A 16,901-nucleotide genomic window follows, 5' to 3' on the forward strand; every position below is an offset into this window, starting at 1 on the left:
GGTTTCGGCGCGCGCTTGCCGTGTCCGGTACGCGGTCGGCCTCGTGGGCATCGGAGGGATCCGACAATGGCGATTCCGAGATCGTTCGAGAGGTTTCGGGGCTCCGGTCGTCGATGCGCCGTCCGCGACGTGCACAAAGGCGAGGGACGACGCACACAAAACGAGTGCGATCATACCAGCACCGGATCCCATCAGAACTCCGAAGTTAAGCGTGCTTGGGCGAGAGTAGTACTAGGATGGGTGACCCCCTGGGAAGTCCTCGTGTTGCACTCCTTTTTGCGCCCCGAGCGGCCAAAAGACTTACTTAAAACTCTCTTTAAAGCTTTTCAATTTTTCGAGCATTATGGCCAACAATAAATATGTCATTAACATATATATAGCAGGAGAATAATGAAATCATCATCTAAAAATTTCTTCATAAAACATACAATGACCAGACATGGTTCTAGGATGGGTGACCCCCGTGGGAAGTCCTCGTGTTGCACTCCTTTTTGCGCCCCGAGCGGCCAAAACCTCTCCCGTCGACCTCCGAGGCGATGGTTTTGGGCCTCGGAATTTGCCATGACCGCTACGCAGTCAGTCTCGTGGGGCTCGGAGAGAGCTTTCCGGAATGGGGCCGCAATAGCGATTCCGAGTTCGTTCGAGAAAGTCCCGATGGTTTCGGCACGCGCTTGCCGTGTCCGGTACGCGGTCGGCCTCGTGGGCATCGGAGGGATCCGACAATGGCGATTCCGAGATCGTTCGAGAGGTTTCGGGGCTCCGGTCGTCGATGCGCCGTCCGCGACGTGCACAAAGGCGAGGGACGACGCACACAAAACGAGTGCGATCATACCAGCACCGGATCCCATCAGAACTCCGAAGTTAAGCGTGCTTGGGCGAGAGTAGAACTAGGATGGGTGACCCCCTGGGAAGTCCTCGTGTTGCACTCCTTTTTGCGCCCCGAGCGGCCAAAAGACTTACTTGAAACTCTCTTTTAAGCTTTTCAATTTTTCCAGCATTATGGCCAACAATAAATATGTCATTAACATATATATAGCAGGAGAATAATGAAATCATCATCTAAAAATTTCTTCATAAAACATACAATGACCAGACATGGTTCTAGGATGGGTGACCCCCTGGGAAGTCCTCGTGTTGCACTCCTTTTTGCGCCCCGAGCGGCCAAAACCTCTCCTGTCGACCTCCGAGGCGATGGTTTTGGGCCTCGGAATTTGCCGTGACCGCTACGCAGTCAGTCTCGTGGGGCTCGGAGAGAGCTTTCCGGAATGGGGCCGCAATAGCGATTCCGAGTTCGTTCGAGAAAGTCCCGATGGTTTCGGCGCGCGCTTGCCGTGTCCGGTACGCGGTCGGCCTCGTGGGCATCGGAGGGATCCGACAATGGCGATTCCGAGATCGTTCGAGAGGTTTCGGGGCTCTGGTCGTCGATGCGCCGTCCGCGACGTGCACAAAGGCGAGGGACGACGCACACAAAATGAGTGCGATCATACCAGCACTAAAGCACCGAATCCCATCAGAACTCCGAAGTTAAGCCTGCTTGTGCGAGAGTAGTACTAGGATGGGTGACCCCCTGGGAAGTCCTCGTGTTGCACTCCTTTCTGCGCCCCGAGCGGCCAAAAGACTTACTTAAAACTCTCTTTTAAGTTTTTCAATTTTTCCAGCATTATGGCCAACAATAAATATGTCATTAACATATATATAGCAGGAGAATAATGAAATCATCATCTAAAAATTTCTTCATAAAACATATAATGACCAGACATGGTTCTAGGATGGGTGACCCCCTGGGAAGTCCTCGTGTTGCACTCCTTTTTGCGCCCCGAGCGGCCAAAAGACTTACTTAAAACTCGCTTTTAAGCTTTTCAATTTTTCCAGCATTATGGCCAACAATAAATATGTCATTAACATATATATAGCAGGAGAATAATGAAATCATCATCTAAAAATTTCTTCATAAAACATACAATGACCAGACATGGTTCTAGGATGGGTGACCCCCTGGGAAGTCCTCGTGTTGCACTCCTTTTTGCGCCCCGAGCGGCCAAAACCTCTCCCGTCGACCTCCGAGGCGATGGTTTTGGGCCTCGGAATTTGCCGTGACCGCTACGCAGTCAGTCTCGTGGGGCTCGGATAGAGCTTTCCGGAATGGGGCCGCAATAGCGATTCCGAGTTCGTTCGAGAAAGTCCCGAAGGTTTCGGCGCGCGCTTGCCGTGTCCGGTACGCGGTCGGCCTCGTGGGCATCGGAGGGATCCGACAATGGCGATTCCGAGATCGTTCGAGAGGTTTCGGGGCTCCGGTCGTCGATGCGCCGTCCGCGACGTGCACAAAGGCGAGGGACGACGCACACAAAACGAGTGCGATCATACCAGCACCGGATCCCATCAGAACTCCGAAGTTAAGCGTGCTTGGGCGAGAGTAGTACTAGGATGGGTGACCCCCTGGGAAGTCCTCGTGTTGCACTCCTTTTTGCGCCCCGAGCGGCCAAAAGACTTACTTAAAACTCTCTTTTAAGCTTTTCAATTTTTCCAGCATTATGGCCAACAATAAATATGTCATTAACATATATATAGCAGGAGAATAATGAAATCATCATCTAAAAATTTCTTCATAAAACATACAATGACCAGACATAGTTCTAGGATGGGTGACCCCCTGGGAAGTCCTCGTGTTGCACTCCTTTTTGTGCCCCGAGCGGCCAAAACCTCTCCCGTCGACCTCCGAGGCGATGGTTTTGGGCCTCGGAATTTGCCGTGACCGCTACGCAGTCAGTCTCGTGGGGCTCGGAGAGAGCTTTCCGGAATGGGGCCGCAATAGCGATTCCGAGTTCGTTCGAGAAAGTCCCGATGGTTTCGGCGCGCGCTTGCCGTGTCCGGTACGCGGTCGGCCTCGTGGGCATCGGAGGGATCCGACAATGGCGATTCCGAGATCGTTCGAGAGGTTTCGGGGCTCCGGTCGTCGATGCGCCGTTCGGGACGTGCACAAAGGCGAGGGACGACGCACACAAAACGGGTGCGATCATACCAGCACCGGATCCCATCAGAACTCCGAAGTTAAGCGTGCTTGGGCGAGAGTAGTACTAGGATGGGTGACCCCCTGGGAAGTCCTCGTGTTGCACTCCTTTTTGCGCCCCGAGCGGCCAAAAGACTTACTTAAAACTCTCTTTTAAGCTTTTCAATTTTTCCAGCATTATGGCCAACAATAAATATGTCATTAACATATATATAGCAGGAGAATAATGAAATCATCATCTAAAAATTGCTTCATAAAACATACAATGACCAGACATGGTTCTAGGATGGGTGACCCCCTGGGAAGTCCTCGTGTTGCACTCCTTTTTGTGCCCCGAGCGGCCAAAACCTCTCCCGTCGACCTCCGAGGCGATGGTTTTGGCCTCGGAATTTGCCGTGACCGCTACGCTGTCAGTCTCGTGGGGCTCGGAGAGAGCTTTCCGGAATGGGGCCGCAATAGCGATTCCGAGTTCGTTCGAGAAAGTCCCGAAGGTTTCGGCGCGCGCTTGCCGTGTCCGGTACGCGGTCGGCCTCGTGGGCATCGGAGGGATCCGACAATGGCGATTCCGAGATCGTTCGAGAGGTTTCGGGGCTCCGGTCGTCGATGCGCCGTCCGCGACGTGCACAAAGGCGAGGGACGACGCACACAAAACGAGTGCGATCATACCAGCACCGGATCCCATCAGAACTCCGAAGTTAAGCGTGCTTGGGCGAGAGTAGTACTAGGATGGGTGACCCCCTGGGAAGTCCTCGTGTTGCACTCCTTTTTGCGCCCCGAGCGGCCAAAAGACTTACTTAAAACTCTCTTTTAAGCTTTTCAATTTTTCCAGCATTATGGCCAACAATAAATATGTCATTAACATATATATAGCAGGAGAATAATGAAATCATCATCTAAAAATTGCTTCATAAAACATACAATGACAAGACATGGTTCTAGGATGGGTGACCCCCTGGGAAGTCCTCGTGTTGCACTCCTTTTTGTGCCCCGAGCGGCCAAAACCTCTCCCGTCGACCTCCGAGGCGATGGTTTTGGGCCTCGGAATTTGCCGTGACCGCTACGCAGTCAGTCTCGTGGGGCTCGGAGAGAGCTTTCCGGAATGGGGCCGCAATAGCGATTCCGAGTTCGTTCGAGAAAGTCCCGATGGTTTCGGCGCGCGCTTGCCGTGTCCGGTACGCGGTCGGCCTCGTGGGCATCGGAGGGATCCGACAATGGCGATTCCGAGATCGTTCGAGAGCTTTCGGGGCTCCGGTCGTCGATGCGCCGTCCGCGACGTGCACAAAGGCGAGGGACGACGCACACAAAACGAGTGCGATCATACAAGCACCGGATCCCATCAGAACTCCGAAGTTAAGCGTGCTTGGGCGAGAGTAGTACTAGGATGGGTGACCCCCTGGGAAGTCCTCGTGTTGCACTCCTTTTTGCGCCCCGAGCGGCCAAAAGACTTACTTAAAACTCTCTTTTAAGCTTTTCAATTTTTCCAGCATTATGGCCAACAATAAATATGTCATTAACATATATATAGCATGAGAATAATGAAATCATCATCTAAAAATTTTTTCATAAAACATACAATGACCAGACATGGTTTTTGGATGGGTGACCCCCTGGGAAGTCCTCGTGTTGCACTCCTTTTTGCGCCCCGAGCGGCCAAAACCTCTCCCGTCGACCTCCGAGGCGATGGTTTTGGGCCTCGGAATTTGCCGTGACCGCTACGCTGTCAGTCTCGTGGGGCTCGGAGAGAGCTTTCCGGAATGGGGCCGCAATAGCGATTCCGAGTTCGTTCGAGAAAGTCCCGAAGGTTTCGGCGCGCGCTTGCCGTGTCCGGTACGCGGTCGGCCTCGTGGGCATCGGAGGGATCCGACAATGGCGATTCCGAGATCGTTCGAGAGGTTTCGGGGCTCCGGTCGTCGATGCGCCGTCCGCGACGTGCACAAAGGCGAGGGACGACGCACACAAAACGAGTGCGATCATACCAGCACCGGATCCCATCAGAACTCCGAAGTTAAGCGTGCTTGGGCGAGAGTAGTACTAGGATGGGTGACCCCCTGGGAAGTCCTCGTGTTGCACTCCTTTTTGCGCCCCGAGCGGCCAAAAGACTTACTTAAAACTCTCTTTTAAGCTTTTCAATTTTTCCAGCATTATGGCCAACAATAAATATGTCATTAACATATATATAGCAGGAGAATAATGAAATCATCATCTAAAAATTTCTTCATAAAACATACAATGACCAGACATAGTTCTAGGATGGGTGACCCCCTGGGAAGTCCTCGTGTTGCACTCCTTTTTGTGCCCCGAGCGGCCAAAACCTCTCCCGTCGACCTCCGAGGCGATGGTTTTGGGCCTCGGAATTTGCCGTGACCGCTACGCAGTCAGTCTCGTGGGGCTCGGAGAGAGCTTTCCGGAATGGGGCCGCAATAGCGATTCCGAGTTCGTTCGAGAAAGTCCCGATGGTTTCGGCGCGCGCTTGCCGTGTCCGGTACGCGGTCGGCCTCGTGGGCATCGGAGGGATCCGACAATGGCGATTCCGAGATCGTTCGAGAGGTTTCGGGGCTCCGGTCGTCGATGCGCCGTTCGGGACGTGCACAAAGGCGAGGGACGACGCACACAAAACGGGTGCGATCATACCAGCACCGGATCCCATCAGAACTCCGAAGTTAAGCGTGCTTGGGCGAGAGTAGTACTAGGATGGGTGACCCCCTGGGAAGTCCTCGTGTTGCACTCCTTTTTGCGCCCCGAGCGGCCAAAAGACTTACTTAAAACTCTCTTTTAAGCTTTTCAATTTTTCCAGCATTATGGCCAACAATAAATATGTCATTAACATATATATAGCAGGAGAATAATGAAATCATCATCTAAAAATTGCTTCATAAAACATACAATGACCAGACATGGTTCTAGGATGGGTGACCCCCTGGGAAGTCCTCGTGTTGCACTCCTTTTTGTGCCCCGAGCGGCCAAAACCTCTCCCGTCGACCTCCGAGGCGATGGTTTTGGCCTCGGAATTTGCCGTGACCGCTACGCAGTCAGTCTCGTGGGGCTCGGAGAGAGCTTTCCGGAATGGGGCCGCAATAGCGATTCCGAGTTCGTTCGAGAAAGTCCCGATGGTTTCGGCGCGCGCTTGCCGTGTCCGGTACGCGGTCGGCCTCGTGGGCATCGGAGGGATCCGACAATGGCGATTCCGAGATCGTTCGAGAGCTTTCGGGGCTCCGGTCGTCGATGCGCCGTCCGCGACGTGCACAAAGGCGAGGGACGACGCACACAAAACGAGTGCGATCATACAAGCACCGGATCCCATCAGAACTCCGAAGTTAAGCGTGCTTGGGCGAGAGTAGTACTAGGATGGGTGACCCCCTGGGAAGTCCTCGTGTTGCACTCCTTTTTGCGCCCCGAGCGGCCAAAAGACTTACTTAAAACTCTCTTTTAAGCTTTTCAATTTTTCCAGCATTATGGCCAACAATAAATATGTCATTAACATATATATAGCAGGAGAATAATGAAATCATCATCTAAAAATTTTTTCATAAAACATACAATGACCAGACATGGTTCTTGGATGGGTGACCCCCTGGGAAGTCCTCGTGTTGCACTCCTTTTTGCGCCCCGAGCGGCCAAAACCTCTCCCGTCGACCTCCGAGGCGATGGTTTTGGGCCTCGGAATTTGCCGTGACCGCTACGCTGTCAGTCTCGTGGGGCTCGGAGAGAGCTTTCCGGAATGGGGCCGCAATAGCGATTCCGAGTTCGTTCGAGAAAGTCCCGATGGTTTCGGCGCGCTTGCCGTGTCCGGTACGCGGTCGGCCTCGTGGGCATCGGAGGGATCCGACAATGGCGATTCCGAGATCGTTCGAGAGGTTTCGGGGCTCCGGTCGTCGATGCGCCGTTCGCGACGTGCACAAAGGCGAGGGACGACGCACACAAAACGGGTGCGATCATACCAGCACCGGATCCCATCAGAACTCCGAAGTTAAGCGTGCTTGGGCGAGAGTAGTACTAGGATGGGTGACCCCCTGGGAAGTCCTCGTGTTGCACTCCTTTTTGCGCCCCGAGCGGCCAAAAGACTTACTTAAAACTCTCTTTTAAGCTTTTCAATTTTTCCAGCATTATGGCCAACAATAAATATGTCATTAACATATATATAGCAGGAGAATAATGAAATCATCATCTAAAAATTGCTTCATAAAACATACAATGACAAGACATGGTTCTAGGATGGGTGACCCCCTGGGAAGTCCTCGTGTTGCACTCCTTTTTGTGCCCCGAGCGGCCAAAACCTCTCCCGTCGACCTCCGAGGCGATGGTTTTGGGCCTCGGAATTTGCCGTGACCGCTACGCAGTCAGTCTCGTGGGGCTCGGAGAGAGCTTTCCGGAATGGGGCCGCAATAGCGATTCCGAGTTCGTTCGAGAAAGTCCCGATGGTTTCGGCGCGCGCTTGCCGTGTCCGGTACGCGGTCGGCCTCGTGGGCATCAGATGGATCCGACAATGACGATTCCGAGATCGTTCGAGAGGTTTCGGGGCTCCGGTCGTCGATGCGCCGTCCGCGACGTGCACAAAGGCGAGGGACGACGCACACAAAACGAGTGCGATCATACCAGCACCGGATCCCATCAGAACTCCGAAGTTAAGCGTGCTTGGGCGAGAGTAGTACTAGGATGGGTGACCCCCTGGGAAGTCCTCGTGTTGCACTCCTTTTTGCGCCCCGAGCGGCCAAAAGACTTACTTGAAACTCTCTTTTAAGCTTTTCAATTTTTCCAGCATTATGGCCAACAATAAATATGTCATTAACATATATATAGCAGGAGAATAATGAAATCATCATCTAAAAATTTCTTCATAAAACATACAATGACCTGACATGGTTCTAGGATGGGTGACCCCCTGGGAAGTCCTCGTGTTGCACTCCTTTTTGCGCCCTGAGCGGCCAAAACCTCTCCCGTCGACCTCCGAGGCGATGGTTTTGGGCCTCGGAATTTGCCGTGACCGCTACGCTGTCAGTCTCGTGGGGCTCGGAGAGAGCTTTCCGGAATGGGGCCGCAATAGCAATTCAGAGTTCGTTCGAGAAAGTCCCGATGGTTTCGGCGCGCGCTTGCCGTGTCCGGTACGCGGTCGGCCTCGTGGGCATCGGAGGGATCCGACAATGGCGATTCCGAGATCGTTCGAGAGGTTTCGGGGCTCCGGTCGTCGATGCGCCGTCCGCGACGTGCACAAAGGCGAGGGACGACGCACACAAAACGAGTGCGATCATACCAGCACCGGATCCCATCAGAACTCCGAAGTTAAGCGTGCTTGGGCGAGAGTAGTACTAGGATGGGTGACCCCCTGGGAAGTCCTCGTGTTGCACTCCTTTTTGCGCCCCGAGCGGCCAAAAGACTTACTTAAAACTCTCTTTAAAGCTTTTCAATTTTTCGAGCATTATGGCCAACAATAAATATGTCATTAACATATATATAGCAGGAGAATAATGAAATCATCATCTAAAAATTTCTTCATAAAACATACAATGACCAGACATGGTTCTAGGATGGGTGACCCCCGTGGGAAGTCCTCGTGTTGCACTCCTTTTTGCGCCCCGAGCGGCCAAAACCTCTCCCGTCGACCTCCGAGGCGATGGTTTTGGGCCTCGGAATTTGCCATGACCGCTACGCAGTCAGTCTCGTGGGGCTCGGAGAGAGCTTTCCGGAATGGGGCCGCAATAGCGATTCCGAGTTCGTTCGAGAAAGTCCCGATGGTTTCGGCACGCGCTTGCCGTGTCCGGTACGCGGTCGGCCTCGTGGGCATCGGAGGGATCCGACAATGGCGATTCCGAGATCGTTCGAGAGGTTTCGGGGCTCCGGTCGTCGATGCGCCGTCCGCGACGTGCACAAAGGCGAGGGACGACGCACACAAAACGAGTGCGATCATACCAGCACCGGATCCCATCAGAACTCCGAAGTTAAGCGTGCTTGGGCGAGAGTAGAACTAGGATGGGTGACCCCCTGGGAAGTCCTCGTGTTGCACTCCTTTTTGCGCCCCGAGCGGCCAAAAGACTTACTTGAAACTCTCTTTTAAGCTTTTCAATTTTTCCAGCATTATGGCCAACAATAAATATGTCATTAACATATATATAGCAGGAGAATAATGAAATCATCATCTAAAAATTTCTTCATAAAACATACAATGACCAGACATGGTTCTAGGATGGGTGACCCCCTGGGAAGTCCTCGTGTTGCACTCCTTTTTGCGCCCCGAGCGGCCAAAACCTCTCCTGTCGACCTCCGAGGCGATGGTTTTGGGCCTCGGAATTTGCCGTGACCGCTACGCAGTCAGTCTCGTGGGGCTCGGAGAGAGCTTTCCGGAATGGGGCCGCAATAGCGATTCCGAGTTCGTTCGAGAAAGTCCCGATGGTTTCGGCGCGCGCTTGCCGTGTCCGGTACGCGGTCGGCCTCGTGGGCATCGGAGGGATCCGACAATGGCGATTCCGAGATCGTTCGAGAGGTTTCGGGGCTCTGGTCGTCGATGCGCCGTCCGCGACGTGCACAAAGGCGAGGGACGACGCACACAAAATGAGTGCGATCATACCAGCACTAAAGCACCGAATCCCATCAGAACTCCGAAGTTAAGCCTGCTTGTGCGAGAGTAGTACTAGGATGGGTGACCCCCTGGGAAGTCCTCGTGTTGCACTCCTTTCTGCGCCCCGAGCGGCCAAAAGACTTACTTAAAACTCTCTTTTAAGTTTTTCAATTTTTCCAGCATTATGGCCAACAATAAATATGTCATTAACATATATATAGCAGGAGAATAATGAAATCATCATCTAAAAATTTCTTCATAAAACATATAATGACCAGACATGGTTCTAGGATGGGTGACCCCCTGGGAAGTCCTCGTGTTGCACTCCTTTTTGCGCCCCGAGCGGCCAAAAGACTTACTTAAAACTCGCTTTTAAGCTTTTCAATTTTTCCAGCATTATGGCCAACAATAAATATGTCATTAACATATATATAGCAGGAGAATAATGAAATCATCATCTAAAAATTTCTTCATAAAACATACAATGACCAGACATGGTTCTAGGATGGGTGACCCCCTGGGAAGTCCTCGTGTTGCACTCCTTTTTGCGCCCCGAGCGGCCAAAACCTCTCCCGTCGACCTCCGAGGCGATGGTTTTGGGCCTCGGAATTTGCCGTGACCGCTACGCAGTCAGTCTCGTGGGGCTCGGAGAGAGCTTTCCGGAATGGGGCCGCAATAGCGATTCCGAGTTCGTTCGAGAAAGTCCCGAAGGTTTCGGCGCGCGCTTGCCGTGTCCGGTACGCGGTCGGCCTCGTGGGCATCGGAGGGATCCGACAATGGCGATTCCGAGATCGTTCGAGAGGTTTCGGGGCTCCGGTCGTCGATGCGCCGTCCGCGACGTGCACAAAGGCGAGGGACGACGCACACAAAACGAGTGCGATCATACCAGCACCGGATCCCATCAGAACTCCGAAGTTAAGCGTGCTTGGGCGAGAGTAGTACTAGGATGGGTGACCCCCTGGGAAGTCCTCGTGTTGCACTCCTTTTTGCGCCCCGAGCGGCCAAAAGACTTACTTAAAACTCTCTTTTAAGCTTTTCAATTTTTCCAGCATTATGGCCAATAATAAATATGTCATTAACATATATATAGCAGGAGAATAATGAAATCATCATCTAAAAATTTCTTCATAAAACATACAATGACCAGACATAGTTCTAGGATGGGTGACCCCCTGGGAAGTCCTCGTGTTGCACTCCTTTTTGTGCCCCGAGCGGCCAAAACCTCTCCCGTCGACCTCCGAGGCGATGGTTTTGGGCCTCGGAATTTGCCGTGACCGCTACGCAGTCAGTCTCGTGGGGCTCGGAGAGAGCTTTCCGGAATGGGGCCGCAATAGCGATTCCGAGTTCGTTCGAGAAAGTCCCGATGGTTTCGGCGCGCGCTTGCCGTGTCCGGTACGCGGTCGGCCTCGTGGGCATCGGAGGGATCCGACAATGGCGATTCCGAGATCGTTCGAGAGGTTTCGGGGCTCCGGTCGTCGATGCGCCGTTCGGGACGTGCACAAAGGCGAGGGACGATGCACACAAAACGGGTGCGATCATACCAGCACCGGATCCCATCAGAACTCCGAAGTTAAGCGTGCTTGGGCGAGAGTAGTACTAGGATGGGTGACCCCCTGGGAAGTCCTCGTGTTGCACTCCTTTTTGCGCCCCGAGCGGCCAAAAGACTTACTTAAAACTCTCTTTTAAGCTTTTCAATTTTTCCAGCATTATGGCCAACAATAAATATGTCATTAACATATATATAGCAGGAGAATAATGAAATCATCATCTAAAAATTGCTTCATAAAACATACAATGACCAGACATGGTTCTAGGATGGGTGACCCCCTGGGAAGTCCTCGTGTTGCACTCCTTTTTGTGCCCCGAGCGGCCAAAACCTCTCCCGTCGACCTCCGAGGCGATGGTTTTGGCCTCGGAATTTGCCGTGACCGCTACGCAGTCAGTCTCGTGGGGCTCGGAGAGAGCTTTCCGGAATGGGGCCGCAATAGCGATTCCGAGTTCGTTCGAGAAAGTCCCGAAGGTTTCGGCGCGCGCTTGCCGTGTCCGGTACGCGGTCGGCCTCGTGGGCATCGGAGGGATCCGACAATGGCGATTCCGAGATCGTTCGAGAGGTTTCGGGGCTCCGGTCGTCGATGCGCCGTCCGCGACGTGCACAAAGGCGAGGGACGACGCACACAAAACGAGTGCGATCATACCAGCACCGGATCCCATCAGAACTCCGAAGTTAAGCGTGCTTGGGCGAGAGTAGTACTAGGATGGGTGACCCCCTGGGAAGTCCTCGTGTTGCACTCCTTTTTGCGCCCCGAGCGGCCAAAAGACTTACTTAAAACTCTCTTTTAAGCTTTTCAATTTTTCCAGCATTATGGCCAACAATAAATATGTCATTAACATATATATAGCAGGAGAATAATGAAATCATCATCTAAAAATTGCTTCATAAAACATACAATGACAAGACATGGTTCTAGGATGGGTGACCCCCTGGGAAGTCCTCGTGTTGCACTCCTTTTTGTGCCCCGAGCGGCCAAAACCTCTCCCGTCGACCTCCGAGGCGATGGTTTTGGGCCTCGGAATTTGCCGTGACCGCTACGCAGTCAGTCTCGTGGGGCTCGGAGAGAGCTTTCCGGAATGGGGCCGCAATAGCGATTCCGAGTTCGTTCGAGAAAGTCCCGATGGTTTCGGCGCGCGCTTGCCGTGTCCGGTACGCGGTCGGCCTCGTGGGCATCGGAGGGATCCGACAATGGCGATTCCGAGATCGTTCGAGAGCTTTCGGGGCTCCGGTCGTCGATGCGCCGTCCGCGACGTGCACAAAGGCGAGGGACGACGCACACAAAACGAGTGCGATCATACAAGCACCGGATCCCATCAGAACTCCGAAGTTAAGCGTGCTTGGGCGAGAGTAGTACTAGGATGGGTGACCCCCTGGGAAGTCCTCGTGTTGCACTCCTTTTTGCGCCCCGAGCGGCCAAAAGACTTACTTAAAACTCTCTTTTAAGCTTTTCAATTTTTCCAGCATTATGGCCAACAATAAATATGTCATTAACATATATATAGCATGAGAATAATGAAATCATCATCTAAAAATTTTTTCATAAAACATACAATGACCAGACATGGTTTTTGGATGGGTGACCCCTTGGGAAGTCCTCGTGTTGCACTCCTTTTTGCGCCCCGAGCGGCCAAAACCTCTCCCGTCGACCTCCGAGGCGATGGTTTTGGGCCTCGGAATTTGCCGTGACCGCTACGCTGTCAGTCTCGTGGGGCTCGGAGAGAGCTTTCCGGAATGGGGCCGCAATAGCGATTCCGAGTTCGTTCGAGAAAGTCCCGAAGGTTTCGGCGCGCGCTTGCCGTGTCCGGTACGCGGTCGGCCTCGTGGGCATCGGAGGGATCCGACAATGGCGATTCCGAGATCGTTCGAGAGGTTTCGGGGCTCCGGTCGTCGATGCGCCGTCCGCGACGTGCACAAAGGCGAGGGACGACGCACACAAAACGAGTGCGATCATACCAGCACCGGATCCCATCAGAACTCCGAAGTTAAGCGTGCTTGGGCGAGAGTAGTACTAGGATGGGTGACCCCCTGGGAAGTCCTCGTGTTGCACTCCTTTTTGCGCCCCGAGCGGCCAAAAGACTTACTTAAAACTCTCTTTTAAGCTTTTCAATTTTTCCAGCATTATGGCCAACAATAAATATGTCATTAACATATATATAGCAGGAGAATAATGAAATCATCATCTAAAAATTTCTTCATAAAACATACAATGACCAGACATAGTTCTAGGATGGGTGACCCCCTGGGAAGTCCTCGTGTTGCACTCCTTTTTGTGCCCCGAGCGGCCAAAACCTCTCCCGTCGACCTCCGAGGCGATGGTTTTGGGCCTCGGAATTTGCCGTGACCGCTACGCAGTCAGTCTCGTGGGGCTCGGAGAGAGCTTTCCGGAATGGGGCCGCAATAGCGATTCCGAGTTCGTTCGAGAAAGTCCCGATGGTTTCGGCGCGCGCTTGCCGTGTCCGGTACGCGGTCGGCCTCGTGGGCATCGGAGGGATCCGACAATGGCGATTCCGAGATCGTTCGAGAGGTTTCGGGGCTCCGGTCGTCGATGCGCCGTTCGGGACGTGCACAAAGGCGAGGGACGACGCACACAAAACGGGTGCGATCATACCAGCACCGGATCCCATCAGAACTCCGAAGTTAAGCGTGCTTGGGCGAGAGTAGTACTAGGATGGGTGACCCCCTGGGAAGTCCTCGTGTTGCACTCCTTTTTGCGCCCCGAGCGGCCAAAAGACTTACTTAAAACTCTCTTTTAAGCTTTTCAATTTTTCCAGCATTATGGCCAACAATAAATATGTCATTAACATATATATAGCAGGAGAATAATGAAATCATCATCTAAAAATTGCTTCATAAAACATACAATGACCAGACATGGTTCTAGGATGGGTGACCCCCTGGGAAGTCCTCGTGTTGCACTCCTTTTTGTGCCCCGAGCGGCCAAAACCTCTCCCGTCGACCTCCGAGGCGATGGTTTTGGCCTCGGAATTTGCCGTGACCGCTACGCAGTCAGTCTCGTGGGGCTCGGAGAGAGCTTTCCGGAATGGGGCCGCAATAGCGATTCCGAGTTCGTTCGAGAAAGTCCCGATGGTTTCGGCGCGCGCTTGCCGTGTCCGGTACGCGGTCGGCCTCGTGGGCATCGGAGGGATCCGACAATGGCGATTCCGAGATCGTTCGAGAGCTTTCGGGGCTCCGGTCGTCGATGCGCCGTCCGCGACGTGCACAAAGGCGAGGGACGACGCACACAAAACGAGTGCGATCATACAAGCACCGGATCCCATCAGAACTCCGAAGTTAAGCGTGCTTGGGCGAGAGTAGTACTAGGATGGGTGACCCCCTGGGAAGTCCTCGTGTTGCACTCCTTTTTGCGCCCCGAGCGGCCAAAAGACTTACTTAAAACTCTCTTTTAAGCTTTTCAATTTTTCCAGCATTATGGCCAACAATAAATATGTCATTAACATATATATAGCAGGAGAATAATGAAATCATCATCTAAAAATTTTTTCATAAAACATACAATGACCAGACATGGTTCTTGGATGGGTGACCCCCTGGGAAGTCCTCGTGTTGCACTCCTTTTTGCGCCCCGAGCGGCCAAAACCTCTCCCGTCGACCTCCGAGGCGATGGTTTTGGGCCTCGGAATTTGCCGTGACCGCTACGCTGTCAGTCTCGTGGGGCTCGGAGAGAGCTTTCCGGAATGGGGCCGCAATAGCGATTCCGAGTTCGTTCGAGAAAGTCCCGATGGTTTCGGCGCGCTTGCCGTGTCCGGTACGCGGTCGGCCTCGTGGGCATCGGAGGGATCCGACAATGGCGATTCCGAGATCGTTCGAGAGGTTTCGGGGCTCCGGTCGTCGATGCGCCGTTCGCGACGTGCACAAAGGCGAGGGACGACGCACACAAAACGGGTGCGATCATACCAGCACCGGATCCCATCAGAACTCCGAAGTTAAGCGTGCTTGGGCGAGAGTAGTACTAGGATGGGTGACCCCCTGGGAAGTCCTCGTGTTGCACTCCTTTTTGCGCCCCGAGCGGCCAAAAGACTTACTTAAAACTCTCTTTTAAGCTTTTCAATTTTTCCAGCATTATGGCCAACAATAAATATGTCATTAACATATATATAGCAGGAGAATAATGAAATCATCATCTAAAAATTGCTTCATAAAACATACAATGACAAGACATGGTTCTAGGATGGGTGACCCCCTGGGAAGTCCTCGTGTTGCACTCCTTTTTGTGCCCCGAGCGGCCAAAACCTCTCCCGTCGACCTCCGAGGCGATGGTTTTGGGCCTCGGAATTTGCCGTGACCGCTACGCAGTCAGTCTCGTGGGGCTCGGAGAGAGCTTTCCGGAATGGGGCCGCAATAGCGATTCCGAGTTCGTTCGAGAAAGTCCCGATGGTTTCGGCGCGCGCTTGCCGTGTCCGGTACGCGGTCGGCCTCGTGGGCATCGGAGGGATCCGACAATGGCGATTCCGAGATCGTTCGAGAGCTTTCGGGGCTCCGGTCGTCGATGCGCCGTCCGCGACGTGCACAAAGGCGAGGGACGACGCACACAAAACGAGTGCGATCATACAAGCACCGGATCCCATCAGAACTCCGAAGTTAAGCGTGCTTGGGCGAGAGTAGTACTAGGATGGGTGACCCCCTGGGAAGTCCTCGTGTTGCACTCCTTTTTGCGCCCCGAGCGGCCAAAAGACTTACTTAAAACTCTCTTTTAAGCTTTTCAATTTTTCCAGCATTATGGCCAACAATAAATATGTCATTAACATATATATAGCATGAGAATAATGAAATCATCATCTAAAAATTTTTTCATAAAACATACAATGACCAGACATGGTTTTTGGATGGGTGACCCCCTGGGAAGTCCTCGTGTTGCACTCCTTTTTGCGCCCCGAGCGGCCAAAACCTCTCCCGTCGACCTCCGAGGCGATGGTTTTGGGCCTCGGAATTTGCCGTGACCGCTACGCAGTCAGTCTCGTGGGGCTCAGAGATAGCTTTCCGGAATGGGGCCGCAATAGCGATTCCGAGTTCGTTCGAGAAAGTCCCGATGGTTTCGGCGCGCGCTTGCCGTGTCCGGTACGCGGTCGGCCTCGTGGGCATCGGAGGGATCCGACAATGGCGATTCCGAGATCGTTCGAGAGGTTTCGGGGCTCCGGTCGTCGATGCGCCGTTCGCGACGTGCACAAAGGCGAGGGACGACGCACACAAAACGGGTGCGATCATACCAGCACCGGATCCCATCAGAACTCCGAAGTTAAGCGTGCTTGGGCGAGAGTAGTACTAGGATGGGTGACCCCCTGGGAAGTCCTCGTGTTGCACTCCTTTTTGCGCCCCGAGCGGCCAAAAGACTTACTTAAAACTCTCTTTTAAGCTTTTCAATTTTTCCAGCATTATGGCCAACAATAAATATGTCATTAACATATATATAGCAGGAGAATAATGAAATCATCATCTAAAAATTGCTTCATAAAACATACAATGACCAGACATGGTTCTAGGATGGGTGACCCCCTGGGAAGTCCTCGTGTTGCACTCCTTTTTGTGCCCCGAGCGGCCAAAACCTCTCCCGTCGACCTCCGAGGCGATGGTTTTGGGCCTCGGAATTTGCCGTGACCGCTACGCAGTCAGTCTCGTGGGGCTCGGAGAGAGCTTTCCGGAATGGGGCCGCAATAGCGATTCCAAGTTCGTTCGAGAAAGTCCCGATGGTTTCGGCGCGCGCTTGCCATGTCCGGTACGCGGTCGGCCTCGTGGGCATCGGAGGGATCCGACAATGGCGATTCCGAGATCGTTCG

At 53.1% G+C, this 16,901-nt stretch overlaps 2 non-coding genes and 23 pseudogenes across 2 annotated transcripts; all 25 read left to right on the forward strand.

Annotated features, from left to right (window-relative positions):
• Window positions 1–162: 162 nt before the first annotated feature.
• On the forward strand, window positions 163–273 carry LOC135591109 (5S ribosomal RNA; annotated as a pseudogene).
• Window positions 274–818: 545 nt separating this feature from the next.
• Window positions 819–929, forward strand: LOC135591653 (5S ribosomal RNA; annotated as a pseudogene).
• Window positions 930–1,473: 544 nt separating this feature from the next.
• LOC135590444 (5S ribosomal RNA) lies at window positions 1,474–1,592 on the forward strand. Its single transcript, XR_010477852.1, has one exon. It is a non-coding gene; the product is annotated as a 5S ribosomal RNA (ribosomal RNA).
• Window positions 1,593–2,350: 758 nt separating this feature from the next.
• LOC135591110 (5S ribosomal RNA) lies at window positions 2,351–2,461 on the forward strand (annotated as a pseudogene).
• Window positions 2,462–3,005: 544 nt separating this feature from the next.
• Window positions 3,006–3,116, forward strand: LOC135591358 (5S ribosomal RNA; annotated as a pseudogene).
• Window positions 3,117–3,659: 543 nt separating this feature from the next.
• LOC135591111 (5S ribosomal RNA) lies at window positions 3,660–3,770 on the forward strand (annotated as a pseudogene).
• Window positions 3,771–4,314: 544 nt separating this feature from the next.
• LOC135591579 (5S ribosomal RNA) lies at window positions 4,315–4,425 on the forward strand (annotated as a pseudogene).
• Window positions 4,426–4,969: 544 nt separating this feature from the next.
• LOC135591113 (5S ribosomal RNA) lies at window positions 4,970–5,080 on the forward strand (annotated as a pseudogene).
• A 544-nt stretch (window positions 5,081–5,624) lies between these two features.
• Window positions 5,625–5,735, forward strand: LOC135591359 (5S ribosomal RNA; annotated as a pseudogene).
• A 543-nt stretch (window positions 5,736–6,278) lies between these two features.
• LOC135591581 (5S ribosomal RNA) lies at window positions 6,279–6,389 on the forward strand (annotated as a pseudogene).
• A 542-nt stretch (window positions 6,390–6,931) lies between these two features.
• On the forward strand, window positions 6,932–7,042 carry LOC135591361 (5S ribosomal RNA; annotated as a pseudogene).
• A 544-nt stretch (window positions 7,043–7,586) lies between these two features.
• LOC135591114 (5S ribosomal RNA) lies at window positions 7,587–7,697 on the forward strand (annotated as a pseudogene).
• A 544-nt stretch (window positions 7,698–8,241) lies between these two features.
• LOC135591115 (5S ribosomal RNA) lies at window positions 8,242–8,352 on the forward strand (annotated as a pseudogene).
• Window positions 8,353–8,897: 545 nt separating this feature from the next.
• LOC135591654 (5S ribosomal RNA) lies at window positions 8,898–9,008 on the forward strand (annotated as a pseudogene).
• A 544-nt stretch (window positions 9,009–9,552) lies between these two features.
• Window positions 9,553–9,671, forward strand: LOC135590445 (5S ribosomal RNA). Its single transcript, XR_010477853.1, has one exon. It is a non-coding gene; the product is annotated as a 5S ribosomal RNA (ribosomal RNA).
• Window positions 9,672–10,429: 758 nt separating this feature from the next.
• Window positions 10,430–10,540, forward strand: LOC135591117 (5S ribosomal RNA; annotated as a pseudogene).
• A 544-nt stretch (window positions 10,541–11,084) lies between these two features.
• On the forward strand, window positions 11,085–11,195 carry LOC135591362 (5S ribosomal RNA; annotated as a pseudogene).
• A 543-nt stretch (window positions 11,196–11,738) lies between these two features.
• Window positions 11,739–11,849, forward strand: LOC135591118 (5S ribosomal RNA; annotated as a pseudogene).
• A 544-nt stretch (window positions 11,850–12,393) lies between these two features.
• On the forward strand, window positions 12,394–12,504 carry LOC135591582 (5S ribosomal RNA; annotated as a pseudogene).
• Window positions 12,505–13,048: 544 nt separating this feature from the next.
• LOC135591119 (5S ribosomal RNA) lies at window positions 13,049–13,159 on the forward strand (annotated as a pseudogene).
• A 544-nt stretch (window positions 13,160–13,703) lies between these two features.
• Window positions 13,704–13,814, forward strand: LOC135591363 (5S ribosomal RNA; annotated as a pseudogene).
• Window positions 13,815–14,357: 543 nt separating this feature from the next.
• Window positions 14,358–14,468, forward strand: LOC135591583 (5S ribosomal RNA; annotated as a pseudogene).
• Window positions 14,469–15,010: 542 nt separating this feature from the next.
• LOC135591364 (5S ribosomal RNA) lies at window positions 15,011–15,121 on the forward strand (annotated as a pseudogene).
• A 544-nt stretch (window positions 15,122–15,665) lies between these two features.
• On the forward strand, window positions 15,666–15,776 carry LOC135591584 (5S ribosomal RNA; annotated as a pseudogene).
• A 544-nt stretch (window positions 15,777–16,320) lies between these two features.
• Window positions 16,321–16,431, forward strand: LOC135591366 (5S ribosomal RNA; annotated as a pseudogene).
• Window positions 16,432–16,901: the final 470 nt, after the last annotated feature.

This window comes from Musa acuminata, chromosome BXJ1-8 (genome assembly GCF_036884655.1).
Source record: "Musa acuminata AAA Group cultivar baxijiao chromosome BXJ1-8, Cavendish_Baxijiao_AAA, whole genome shotgun sequence".
Lineage (NCBI taxonomy): Eukaryota > Viridiplantae > Streptophyta > Magnoliopsida > Zingiberales > Musaceae > Musa > Musa acuminata.